This window comes from Urocitellus parryii, chromosome Y (assembly GCF_045843805.1).
Source record: "Urocitellus parryii isolate mUroPar1 chromosome Y, mUroPar1.hap1, whole genome shotgun sequence".
Taxonomy (NCBI): domain Eukaryota; kingdom Metazoa; phylum Chordata; class Mammalia; order Rodentia; family Sciuridae; genus Urocitellus; species Urocitellus parryii.
In genome coordinates this window covers 21081509-21093477 of record NC_135548.1, presented here as the reverse complement: position 1 = coordinate 21093477, position 11969 = coordinate 21081509, and the positions used below count along the sequence as shown (strand labels likewise).

General features: G+C 48.8%; 1 pseudogene; it reads left to right on the top strand.

Moving 5' to 3' along the window:
• The first annotated feature begins 2805 nt into the window (after positions 1-2805).
• LOC144250969 (phosphatidylinositol 4,5-bisphosphate 3-kinase catalytic subunit delta isoform-like) lies at positions 2806-10294 on the top strand (annotated as a pseudogene).
• The last annotated feature ends 1675 nt before the right edge of the window (positions 10295-11969 follow it).

Sequence of the window (11969 nt, the reverse complement as noted above, 5' to 3'; positions counted from 1 at the left end):
TCTGGATAATTTCTTTTGAAATGAAAACCGAATATTTTATATTTTGTTTTTGTTATGTAGTCTAGTCAAGTTACATGAGGTAAAATCCTTTCTTCCATTTTTAGTGTTTCTTTTTCTTTTGTGGCATTTAAAGCATATACTTGGTTAAAATCGCTTATTTTCACTCTTATATATCTGACCTAAGTATACCTGTGTCTGAATCCTACATTTTAATTTTTGAACTGTTAAATTTTTTAGCATATAGCTTGTTACTCGTGCTAAAAATTATTCTTATTTGTAACAGAATAATTAAATACATCATGGAAGAAAAAAATTAAAATTTACTATTCTGGTTTTGAAATTATACACACATATATATGTATTTTATACCAATCAAGCCTCTGCAATCCCATGAGTCATACAATATTTTTTTAAGTCAATCTCTCTTTCTGTTTGGTTCTGTTTCTCTGGAGAAACTGAACAAATATACTAGGTCACATGCCAATAGGAAGCAGGTATGTAAAAGATAGATATAGAATAGTTTCTTTGATTATATATTAAAAGACATGAAAAATTATTTCAGTATCTTTAAGAATTCATCTTCTTCATGTTCAAAAAACAGCTGACAAGACTTAGGCATTTTATTAGAACTATGTCATTAGTTCAGTAACCATCAGAAATTGGTGTGACTGTTAAAACTTGCCAACTAAGGGGAAAAATTCACTTCTGTCATTAACTTGTTGTAGGAGTGATTTTGACGACTCCTCAAATATAAAAAGAAGTGTCAGGTGATTTATTACTTGTCATAACAGATTCAGGCTCAAACTATGGATATACCTTACTCAAAATGAATCTGTTTTTTTAGAAAAATGAGAGGCACTCCTGAAGTTTCGTGGACAGGAAAGAAGAAAATCAGGATAGGGTCATTTGAACCGCAAATATTTCACCATCTGTTTCTCATTGCTCCACTGTCTACTGTTATAGTATGCTTGAACAGAAGTTTTTAAGGTAGTGAGGCTCAAGGAGGGGGCATGTTGGTGGACAAAATCATTACTATGCACAGGATAATTACAAAGACCCCAATGACAAATTTGGAGCATGTCAATCTTTAAACTCTTAGAGATTTCATTTTTGATGTCTAAAAAGCCTGTATTTCAATATACAATTATTTCACCTTATAAAGTTTTACTAAAAACATGGTTAAGAATTTTAAAAAATTTTCACCTATACATAAAAAACAAAAAGTGTACATATTAATGGTATACCTTGTGATGTTTCAATCTATGTGTAGATTATACTGTGTTTGAATCTAGTTAAGCACATTTATTTTCTCATCTATCATTTCTTTATCTTGAAATCACTCAAAAATTTTCTTATAACTTTGAAAGATATATAGTACATAATTGTTAATCTATGGTCACCCTATTGTGCAATATCATACTAGCTATCTGCAATTTAGTATCCATTTGTCTAAAGATTTCCCACAGAATAATCATCACTGTTTTCTACTATCTAGGTTTCATTTGTATTTACGTGCTACTGACCATGCCATCACTTCTCTTTTTAGTTGATGTATCCTTTTTGAAGGGAAAAAGAAATTCTTAAATGAAAAAATAGTGTAGAAAGAAGTGGAAGTCATTTACTTGGCTGATCTAAGGAACTTTGATTTATGGTCTTAACCTGGACCAAGTCTACCTAAAAAGAAGATTTCATTGCTTAAAAAAATTATGATGTTGAACTAATACATAATGATATATGCTAATATGGGACAATAATAAAGTTCTTCCTTTCCCCAACATCTCATGTCAGGCAAAGCATTTAGGAAAGGTCTCTAATCATAACCTGCCCAATGATCTTCCAATATTTTTCTAAAATGTATTCTTTTTACCAAAAATTTGGGTACTGTACCTTAAAGGATTAATCTCCTATTGGTGACATTGTTTCAAATGGAATAGTGAAGGATAAAAATTTAGTAGTATAATTCTTAAAAATAAATTTTGACAAAAGAATGAACTGATGAATATGCAGATAAAATCTAGCTCTACTAGTAATTATTCCCTTCTATTATTCTTTGGGGAGTCTTGGGAAAGTTAGGGGAGAATATTAGTCAACACTAATTTAGACCATGCTTCTTTAAACTACTTTAAAATTAGTTTTTTAAAATGGAGAGAAATGAACAAAAATTAAATATTTGTTATAATTGCAACATTTGAATTTGAGTCCCCTAAAGAATTTGAGTCCCCCAAAGCTCTTTATCTGTCTGTACCCAGCGATACATACCATTAACAAAACGGTGTGCATACTCAAACATTTCTTGAATTGGCAGAGATATATTTCTATTAATAATATATTTGGTTAACCACATCATCATCAACATGGAAAGTCTATTTCTCAATTCATTTGAATCAGGAAGATGCTGTGACTTCTTTGATCTGTAGATAAATAAAGGATGCAACATTGTTCCTGTTGCAGGTCTAGTCCTTAATTACCCTGAGACCTTCTTTTTGCTTTTCTTAACTATTTTTGGACACACTTTGAAAGCTTCCTGTTTAAATTCAGTTTTCATGTTGTAAGAATCATATGCCACAAGAAAGCTCATTTGTAGGCAATCTATTCTACAGCTCCAGATAAGCTCTCATGTAACAGCCAGCCTAAGCTGTCATTCATGTGACTTTGGATGGTGCAGTCCTTTTGGAGAGTAAGGGCCTTGAGCTGACACCCAGGGTAGGGTCCTGTCTGAGCTACTGCGATCCCAGATTGCCTACTTCTCTGCAGATGTCAGGGGGGCTGGAGCCCCTGGGCCCCTGTGTGTCAGATTGGTAAAGGATGGTGTTGGTGACAGGTTTCTGAACCTTGCCATAAATTTGGGACCCTCTCCCCCTCTCCCCAGCCTTTCAGTAGCCAGGGGAATGAGCTGGGATTTAAGCCCCTCTCCTCTCCTCTCTAGCCTTCCTCTGTGTCCCTGTGGTCACTGGGGCAGCCTTTCTGCATTGAGCTCATCCAGAGCAGCAGAATCAATGCTGATGAGCAGATGAAGGTAGGGGCTCGGGTACCAGGTGAGTGGACAGGTGTGTTTTTTTGTGTGTGTGTGTGTTTTCTTTTTTTCACAAACAGGGTGTGCTGTAGCCTGGAGGGGCAGCAGTGAAAGAAGAGTGGGAGGGTGTCACACAAAAGTCACCTGGGCACATTACTCATTATCTCTGCCTGGATTGGCTGTGAACCACATCCAAACAATAAGAGGGGAGGGGAGCAGGCCAGCAGGCCAGGGAGGCCAATTAATAGAAACCTGGGCCAAGCAACTTGTGGGTATTTGACTTTGGTGGAGCTTGTGGAATCAGACACAGCCCATTGAAGTAGGAGGCCCAGTCAGACATGGGTAAGGCACCATAGAAGCTGGCTGCAGCTGGGCTGAGGTGCTTCCAGGGGTTACCAACCCAGAGGTGCCCAGAGTCTGGGGGACACTGCACATGGTTCCCCCTGGAAACTGAGCCCCGATGGGCTTGGGGAAAAGTGCCCTGTTGTCTCTTCAAAAAGCACTTTCATGGCTCCTCTGCACTTAGAACCACCTGCAGAGGTGGATTTATTGTCCCACTTCTGGGAGGTGATGCCTGTCTGGGTCCACAGAGCGTAGCATGTCTTGTCTGGGTCTCTTTTTTTGGCATTACTTTACAATCTGGGAAGGGGGTTGTGTCTGCAGGAGTCATGGAGGATTGGGTGGGAGCTGCTCTGGGGATGGGCTGGCAGGTTGGAACTGGAATAGGTACACTGGAGACTGGAGCCACATGGGGCTCAGAAGATGCTAGGCATGAAGGTAGCCAGAGCTGTTAGAAGCAGAAGGGACCCTGGAACTTCTGAACCCTGATGAGGAAACTGAGGTTCTGAGTTGACCCACAGAGTCAAGTGTACTGAGACTGGCTTGCCCCAGCGCAGCCTGGGGTACCAATGCCACAAGACACCTGTACCACTGAGCTGCCAGCCTACACTCTGCTGGACCACTCTCAATGCAAGAAGTAGATTTGGAACCCTGTGTAAATGGGGACCCTCAAGGAGAGGATTGGAACTTTAGATGGGTGGGGACTTCACTCCCTCATCCATGCCCTGTACCCCTTCCCCAGCTGGTGGTGCAGGCCGGGCTCTTCCATGGCAATGAGATGCTATGCAAGACGATGTCCAGCTTGGAGGTGAGCATGTGCTCAGAGCCCATGTGGAAGCAGCATCTGGAGTTTGACATCCACATCTGTGACCTGCCGCGCATGGCCCGGCTCTGCTTTGCACTCTATGTGGTGACGGAGAAGGCCAAGAAGGCGCACTCTAGCAAGAAAAAGCCCAAGAAGGTGGTGGGTTGTGCTGACTGGGAAAGGCCCAGGCCTCAGACACCCAGTGAAACCCCTTACTGGGGCCTCTTGCCATCCTGCTCCCACAGGCAGGCACCCTGAGAACAGGTTCCTGGGAGAGCCTGGGGACCCCAGTCTCTCTGCCTTCCCTAGTCTGGCTCCTTAGTCTGGCTTCCTGTGCTGCCTGGGTAACAGCTCATGAGTTGCCTGACATGAAATATCTAGCCCAGACCTGTGGTCCTTAGGGGTCCTAGAGGCAGCTCCCTTGGTGGAAGGACAGTATTCTCAGGGGGACAGAAATGATGAGTGAGTGGCTGCCTGGGGAGAGTGTGGCTGGGCCCCAAGTCACTATACCCAGGATGTGACTTGCCCCTTGTCCTGGGCCAGCTATGGGACTGGTGAGCTTACTCAAGTGCCTCTGGATGCTGGGTGTGAAGATGCAGGCAGCCAGGAAGGGATCTTCCTGGCTTAATTACTGAAATTCTGATAGGAAAGAGATAGCGGGTCCTTCCCCTACTCCTGGGTCTAACTTGGAGACCTTCCATGCAGTCTGGATCTTCTCTCCTGCTTGGCCTGGAGACTAGTTCCATTCTGCATATGAACAAGAAGAGGCTCACTCTGATCTGTAGTATCCTTCTCCAGGACTTCCCAATCGCCTGGGCCAACCTCATGTTGTTTGACTACAAGGACCAGCTCAAGACTGGGGAGCTCTGCCTCTATATGTGGCCCTCTGTCCCAGGTGGACCCAGGCCCATCAGGGAGAGGCTCTTGGAGGGTAAGGCATCCAGAACTGGTTCCCCTACAACTACATCTCTCCCTGCCTTCAGATGAGAAAGGAGACCTGCTGAACCCCATGGGTACCGTGCATAGCAATCCCAACACAGAGAGTGCTGTCACCCTGGTCATCTACCTGCCCGAGGTGGCCCCTCACCCTGTGTACTACCCTGCCCTGGAGAAGGTCAGTGAGGTCCTTCTTGGAAGCTGAGCACTAACCAGGAGCTTTCTTGGAGCTCCTCAGACGGGGCCCCTGGCCACCCCAGGCTTTGCCCATTGCTGGGGGCTGGGTCATCATGCTGATTTGAGGCATTCCAGTAGCTATGTGGCCCACCAGGGGATGTTGGTGATGTCTGATGAAATTTTGCTGTCACAGCCGATGGGAGAGGTACTACTGGCCTGAGGCAGGCTGAGCCTGGAGATGCTACTGAATGCCCTGCAGTATGCAGGAGGGCTCCCACCAGCAAGAGTGGTTGGCAGTAGTGCTGAGGTGCAGACGCCCTGCCTAGAGCCCTGCCAGTGCTGGCCCAGGCCTGGGGAGCTCACAGCAGGTACACTTGTTGCAGATTCTAGAGCTGGGACGTCACGGGGAGCATGGGCCTACCACCAAGGAGGAGGTGAGCTGGGGTGCTGGTGGGGAATGGAGCCAGGTGCTGGGCTGGAGGCCTCAGTCTGCCTGCGCCCCTTAGAAGCTGCAGCTGCAGGGAATCCTGGAGCAGCGGGGGTCGGGAGAGCTGTATGAGCATGAGAAGGACCTGGTGTGGAAGATGCGGCATGAAGTGCAGGAGCACTTCCCAGAGGCTCTGGCCCACCTGCTGCTCGTGACCAAGTGGAACAAGCACGAGGATGTGGCCCAGGTGGGTGGAGAGGGGCACCAGGGGCACAGCTGGAGTAGAGAGATAGCAGTGGGCCCCCCACCACCTGACTGCAAAGCGTCCTCCAGATGCTCTACCTGCTGTGCTCCTGGCCCGAGCTTCCTGTCCTGAATGCCCTGGAGCTGCTGGACTTCAGCTTCCCTGACTGCCACGTGGGCTCCTTTGCCATCAGGTCCTTGCAGAAACTGACGTGAGTCCCAGCTGGGCACTGAGGCCCACATGCTGCCAGTTCCTCACTAAGACATCTTGCCCTGGCAACCTGGAAGTGGGTGCTGGGTGGAGATGAGCTTAGGCTGGCCTCACCCTCTTTCCAGTCACCTGCCAGCTGGAGACCTCTGTCCTGAGTTTCAGAACCCCAGACTCAACCAGCCTTCCTCCCCTACAGGGACGACAAGCTTCTCCAGTGCTTGCTGCAGCTGGTGCAGGTCCTCAAGTACAAGTCCTACCTGGACTGCGAACTGACCCAATTCTTGTTGGACCAGGCTCTGGCCAACCGAAAGATTGGCCACTTCCTATTCTGGCATCTTCGGTAGCTGGATGCACCCCTGCTGATTCCTTGGGAACCTAGAAAAGCCATGGGGGATGAGGGTCTCCTGGCCTGCTGACCTCATGTTTACTGGGCTGAGGAGGGGCTATGTGCCATTCCTGGCCATTCTCAGCCCCATCTTCTCCCTCCAGCTCTGAGATGCATGTGCAGTCCGTGGCCTTGCGTTTTGGCCTCGTCATGGAGGCCTACTTCAGGGCCAGCACCCACCACATGAAGGTGCTGATGAAGCAGGTGAGGCTCAGAGTGCCTGTGCCTGAGGCGGGCTCCCCTTCCAGGCCCCTTCACAGTCATACTCCTGGTTCTGGCTCAGGCTCATGTGCACTGCTGCTACTCCATTCTGCCCACCAGGCAGAAGCACTGAGCAAGCTGAAGGCCCTGAGCGACTTTGTGAAGGTGAGCTCCCAAAAGACCACCAAACCCCAAACTAAGGAGCTGATGCACTTGTACATGCGCCAGGATACTTATCTAGAAGCCCTTTCACACTTGCAGTCCCCATTGGACCCCAGCACGATGCTGGCAGAAGTCTGGTGATCCCCAGGCCTAGCCCCACCTGGAGCCAGGCCCTAAGCCCCCTCCCCACCCTAAGCCCCCAACCGCCCAGGCCAACATGGCCCTCTACCTGCAGTGTGGAAAGGTGCACCTTCATGGACTCCAAGATGAAACCCCTGTGGATCATGTACAGCAGTGAGGAGGCAGGCAGTGGTGACAGCATTGGCATCATCTTTAAGAACAGGGATGGTGAGCCAGGCTGGGCAGGGGACATGCTGAGGCCTTGGCCTTCTCACCTAGGCCCATACTGTTCTGTGGTAGGGACCCAGGGGGTTCCCTGAGAAGACAGAGCTACTCTGAGCCTTGCATGGGTGTATAACCCACTAGAAACTCCTGCCCTTCCAGACCTCCGCCAGGACATGCTGACTCTGCAGATGATCCAGCTCATGGACGCCCTGTGGAAGCAGGAGGGCCTGGACCTAAGGTGGGGCCTCTATCCATCACCTGTTTGTTTGGGTCTGTAACAGGCCTCAGAGCCTGCTCCTGGAGGAGTTCCTGGTCTAAACTGACACCTCCCTGTTGAATGTGAGAGTGGCTATTCTTACAAGAGGGGTAGGGGAGCTGGAGGGGTTTGGGTAAGGCCATTTCTGGTGCTCAGCTCCTATTTCCTGGCTTCCTACCCCTTGGAGAGCAGTGCCACCTTCTTCCAAGCCCACTGACTCATTCTCTTCAGAGCAAACATGAGCCCAGCCAAGGTGTGCTCTGCAACTTGGGTGCCAGTTCTGTGTCTCTAAGGCACCTTCCCCAGAGCCCCACACCCCATCTGGCATCCTTAGGAATTTTAGCAGTATTCCCTGTGGTTTTGTTGGGTGCCTCAATTTTCAGGGGGTTCCAGTAGCCCCAGAGAATGTCCTTAACCATAGTGTCTGCCTGTGCCTCTTCTCATGTGCTAGGATGACCCCCGATGGCTGCCTTCCCACTGGTGACTGCATGGGCCTCATTGAGGTGGTGCAGCACTCGGACACCATTGCCAACATCCAGCTGAACCAGAGCAACCTGGCTGCCATGGCTGCCTTCAACAAGGATGCCCTGCTCAACTGGCTCAAGTCCAAGAACCCTGGGTAGGCTTTCTTATTCCTGGGAGAGGCTCCATAGAGTGAAAGGTGAGGGAAGGCCTGTGACAGTTTCCATGGCTGCTTGGCTCAGCTGAGCACTGGCCCACATCTGATTTGGGGTAGGACAGAGAAGGTCACTGTTCCTGGGTGTCCATTTTTCATGGCTGTGTTATGCTACTCAACTCTTTGGGTGTTAAAACCACCACTGTGTTTAGTCACAAATATACAGCTTGAGTGGGTTCTGCTGTGGTTTGAAATAGCTGGTGCTATGGCTAGCATCTGTGATATTGTCTGAGCCCAGAGCTTCTACCAAGGGCCCAGTCACACACCTAGGGACTTGGCTGTCAGTTGTGCCTCTTTATGCAGCCTCTCTTCATCTAATACATAGACCTTGGCTTCTCTGAATGGTATTGTGTGGAAGAAGGGGGCAATTTCAAGCTGGGCATGGTGACCTATGCTCCAGAATAATGCCCTCCTTGTTGATTAACACAAGGCCAGATTCAAGAGGAGGGAAAATATAAGGAGCCCTGGTTTTCAATCTTCCCCACCCAGAGAAGCCTTGGATAGAGCCATTGAGGAGTTCACCCTCTCCTGTGCCGGCTACTGCATGGCGACATATGTGCTGGGCATCGGTGACCGGCACAGTGACAACATCATGATCCGTGAGAATGGTCAGGTAAGGGGCACTGTGTTCAGCTGCCCAGTGAGCTTGTCTTACATCCCTGGCCCAGTGGCCTCTCTGACCTACCTACACCTCCCAGAAGAGTGCCCCAAGTCCTGCTGACTTCCTCTAACTGGAACCTCTCTTTGTGAAGCCTATTCTCCCTGCCCTTCCCTCCCCTCAGCTATTTCACATTGACTTTGGCCACATTCTTGAGAATTTCAAGACCAAGTTTGGAATCAACCGTGAGCGAGTCCCATTCATCCTCACCCATGACTTTGTCCACGTGATTTAGCAGGGCAAGACTAGTAATAATGAAAAATTTGAAAGGTGAGGATGCCCAGGGCCCCAGTGAGGAGACAGTGTCCAGCCAGGGGCAGGGATGGGGACATAGACCTCAGGCTAACTCCTGCCTCCACCCTGGGGGTGCTGCCTTCTCTGCAGGTGCACCCCAATCCAAGAGTACCCTGTTGGGCAGTGCAAACAGGAGGTCCATGGGAGGTGTAGGAGGCAGGCCCAGGCCAGGGGCAGACACTCAGGGGCAGGTGCTGGCTGGCTGCAGAACCCCTGCTTGTTTGGGGCTGGGGATGGCAGGGAGGACCCAGGGATTTATCTATTTCCTCCACCTCTGCAGGTTTCGAGGCTACTGTGAACAGGCCTACAGCATTCTGCGGTGCCATGGGCTCCTCTTCCTCCAACTCTTTGCTCTGATGCAGGCAGCAGGCCTGCCTGAGCTAAGCTCCTCCAAAGACATCCAGTATTTGAAGGTATGCCAGCACAGGACCACACCAGCCTGGAGGCCAGGGTCTACCACAAACTTCACAAGGCCTGCCTGAACGTCTACAGCTGTGGAGGAGCCTGCCTTCCCTATGTATAGTATTAAAAAATGAGCTTGGCAGAGCTCATCCTGGTCAGAGTGCATCTTGCCCGAACAGCTCAGGGACCAAGGAGATTCACCTCTCAGATGGCGGCCCCCATGCCATCCCGGGCCCAGCAATGCAGTATGGTGGGAAGTGGCCAGAATGTTGCACTCCCTGGGCCTATTCCCACCCAGTTGCAGGTGAACTGTGATCTTGTTTGGTCATACCATGTGTCCTCAGTGTCTTTCACGCATGAGATAGAGTCTCTTGTAGGTTTGCAAGACACTTTGCATTCCTGTCTTTTCAGTTAGTGAGAGGCAGAGTGGGAGGGGGTGTATTCCCTAAAGCTTCTCCTGCCCTTCTCTCAGCTAATGTGAGGCCGCCTGACCCTCTGCTTGCAGTTCTTTTAGGAAGGAATTTCAACAACCCGAGGTGGCAGGAGTACAGGGAGGCAGAAGGGTTTGAGATGCAGCAGGGTCAGGATCCCTGAATGTTGATGCAGTTGTGATGATTCTCTCCCAGGACACCCTGGCACTGGGGAAGACGGAGGAGGAGGGGCTGAAGCACTTCAGGGTGAAGTTCAATGAAGCCCTGAGGGAGAGCTGGAAGACCAAAGTGAACTGGCTGGCACACAACCTGACCAAAGACAATCGGCAATAGTGGCCACCACTGAGCCGCCACAGGCTGAAAAACCTGTCTGAGGACAGCTACCCTTGGTTGTCCTAGATGGGGCCTCACACCTGACCTGCACCTCATGGGAAAGAACAACACAATTGCCTTTTGTTTACACTAGTTATTTAGACAGACAGGAAATGTTTCAAGATGATGGGGAAATGTGATGGACATTATTATCCAAAGTAGATGTACAAAGACACAAATTTGTGAAAATATACTTTGTATAAAACAAGAGATAGGAAAATTTGTGTTTTATTTGTGTAATAAGAATTATAATATATTCCACTGTCATACATGTATAAAAAAACTATAACAAAGAACCAAACAGCCAGGGCTGGGGTTGTAAGCTCAGTAGTAGAGTGCTTGCCTCGCACGTGTGAGGCGCTGGTTTTAATCTTCAGCACCACATAAAAATAAATTAAAATAAAGGTATTTTTCCATCTACAAGTAAAAAATAACAAAAAGAACAAAACACCATAAATGCAAATGCATCCTAATGCAGAGGACGGGTGCTGCACTGAGTCCAAACACTGTGAGTTGGGCACCTTGAGATTGTACCTTTCTCTTGTCTTAGGATGGGCATTCCAGGTCTTCCAGCTGGTGGATCTTGCCCAGCAAAGACTCACTTCCTCTTGGGGAAGCCTTATTCCCAGGCTCTACACCTAGCAGTTACTTGGCCTCCTGTCCACTTAGGACACCTCAATCCCCAGATCACCTTCTGCCACCTGTGTGGCCCACCCTGCATGTTTTCCATTGACCAAGTCCTGGGAAGCTCCCAAAGAAGCCAGGGCACCCCATAGCCACAGGGATGCTTGCTCTTCACTGCTAAAGTGACTGTCAGGTAGAGGATGCCCTCACCTCTTTCACTTTCAGGTAAGAAAATAATACCACTCTATTTACTGAACCACTACAGCTGCAGAGGAGCCTGCCTCCCTTATGTGTAGTATAAAAAATGAGCTTGGCAGAGCTCCTCCTGGTCAGGGTGAAAGGTCAGAGAGGGTCTGTGTGGTGATGTGTGAATAGGCTGCCTGCTCTGGAAGGTTTAAGGGAGGGATGGGGCTTGATGTCCCCCAGGGCTCACCTTTGAGGAACCATCTGGGAATAATCTTGGGCCACGTGAGGCAGGGTCTTTCTCTCTGAGGGCACTTACTCTGAGATGGTCCAAGTTTAGCCTCAGTAATCCCAAAGGGCTGCACAAGAGAAACTGTCCCTACTGCAGGATCCTGTGCCTCTTTCAGCTTTCTGAAGCCCACTGTAGTGAAGCATCCAGGACTTGGGCTTTTAGAAACCCACAGTGGGATGGGGCCAGAGCCCAGTCATAGAGCATGTGCTGAGTATGCATGAGGCCCTGGGTTTGATCTCTAACAGTGTAAACAAAAAAACATGAAGAAATCCTGGTAATCCTGATGCACATTTAGCTCACTCAGGACCTTCTGGGCTCACTGCTGATCTCTCAGGTGTCTCCCAAGACTTGGCAGAGCCAGCAGACTCTGGCCCTTAGCAGCACAGGTGCACAGCTTAAAAGGAATTCCAGATGCTAACTCTCTGCATTTTCAATAGCTGTTGGGCTACCAGAGCACCTGTCTCATCTGCAGTAGCCAGAGATGTCACTTTTGTTCCCAAATAAATGCTGAATTTAATCAGGCCACCTGCCTCCGTT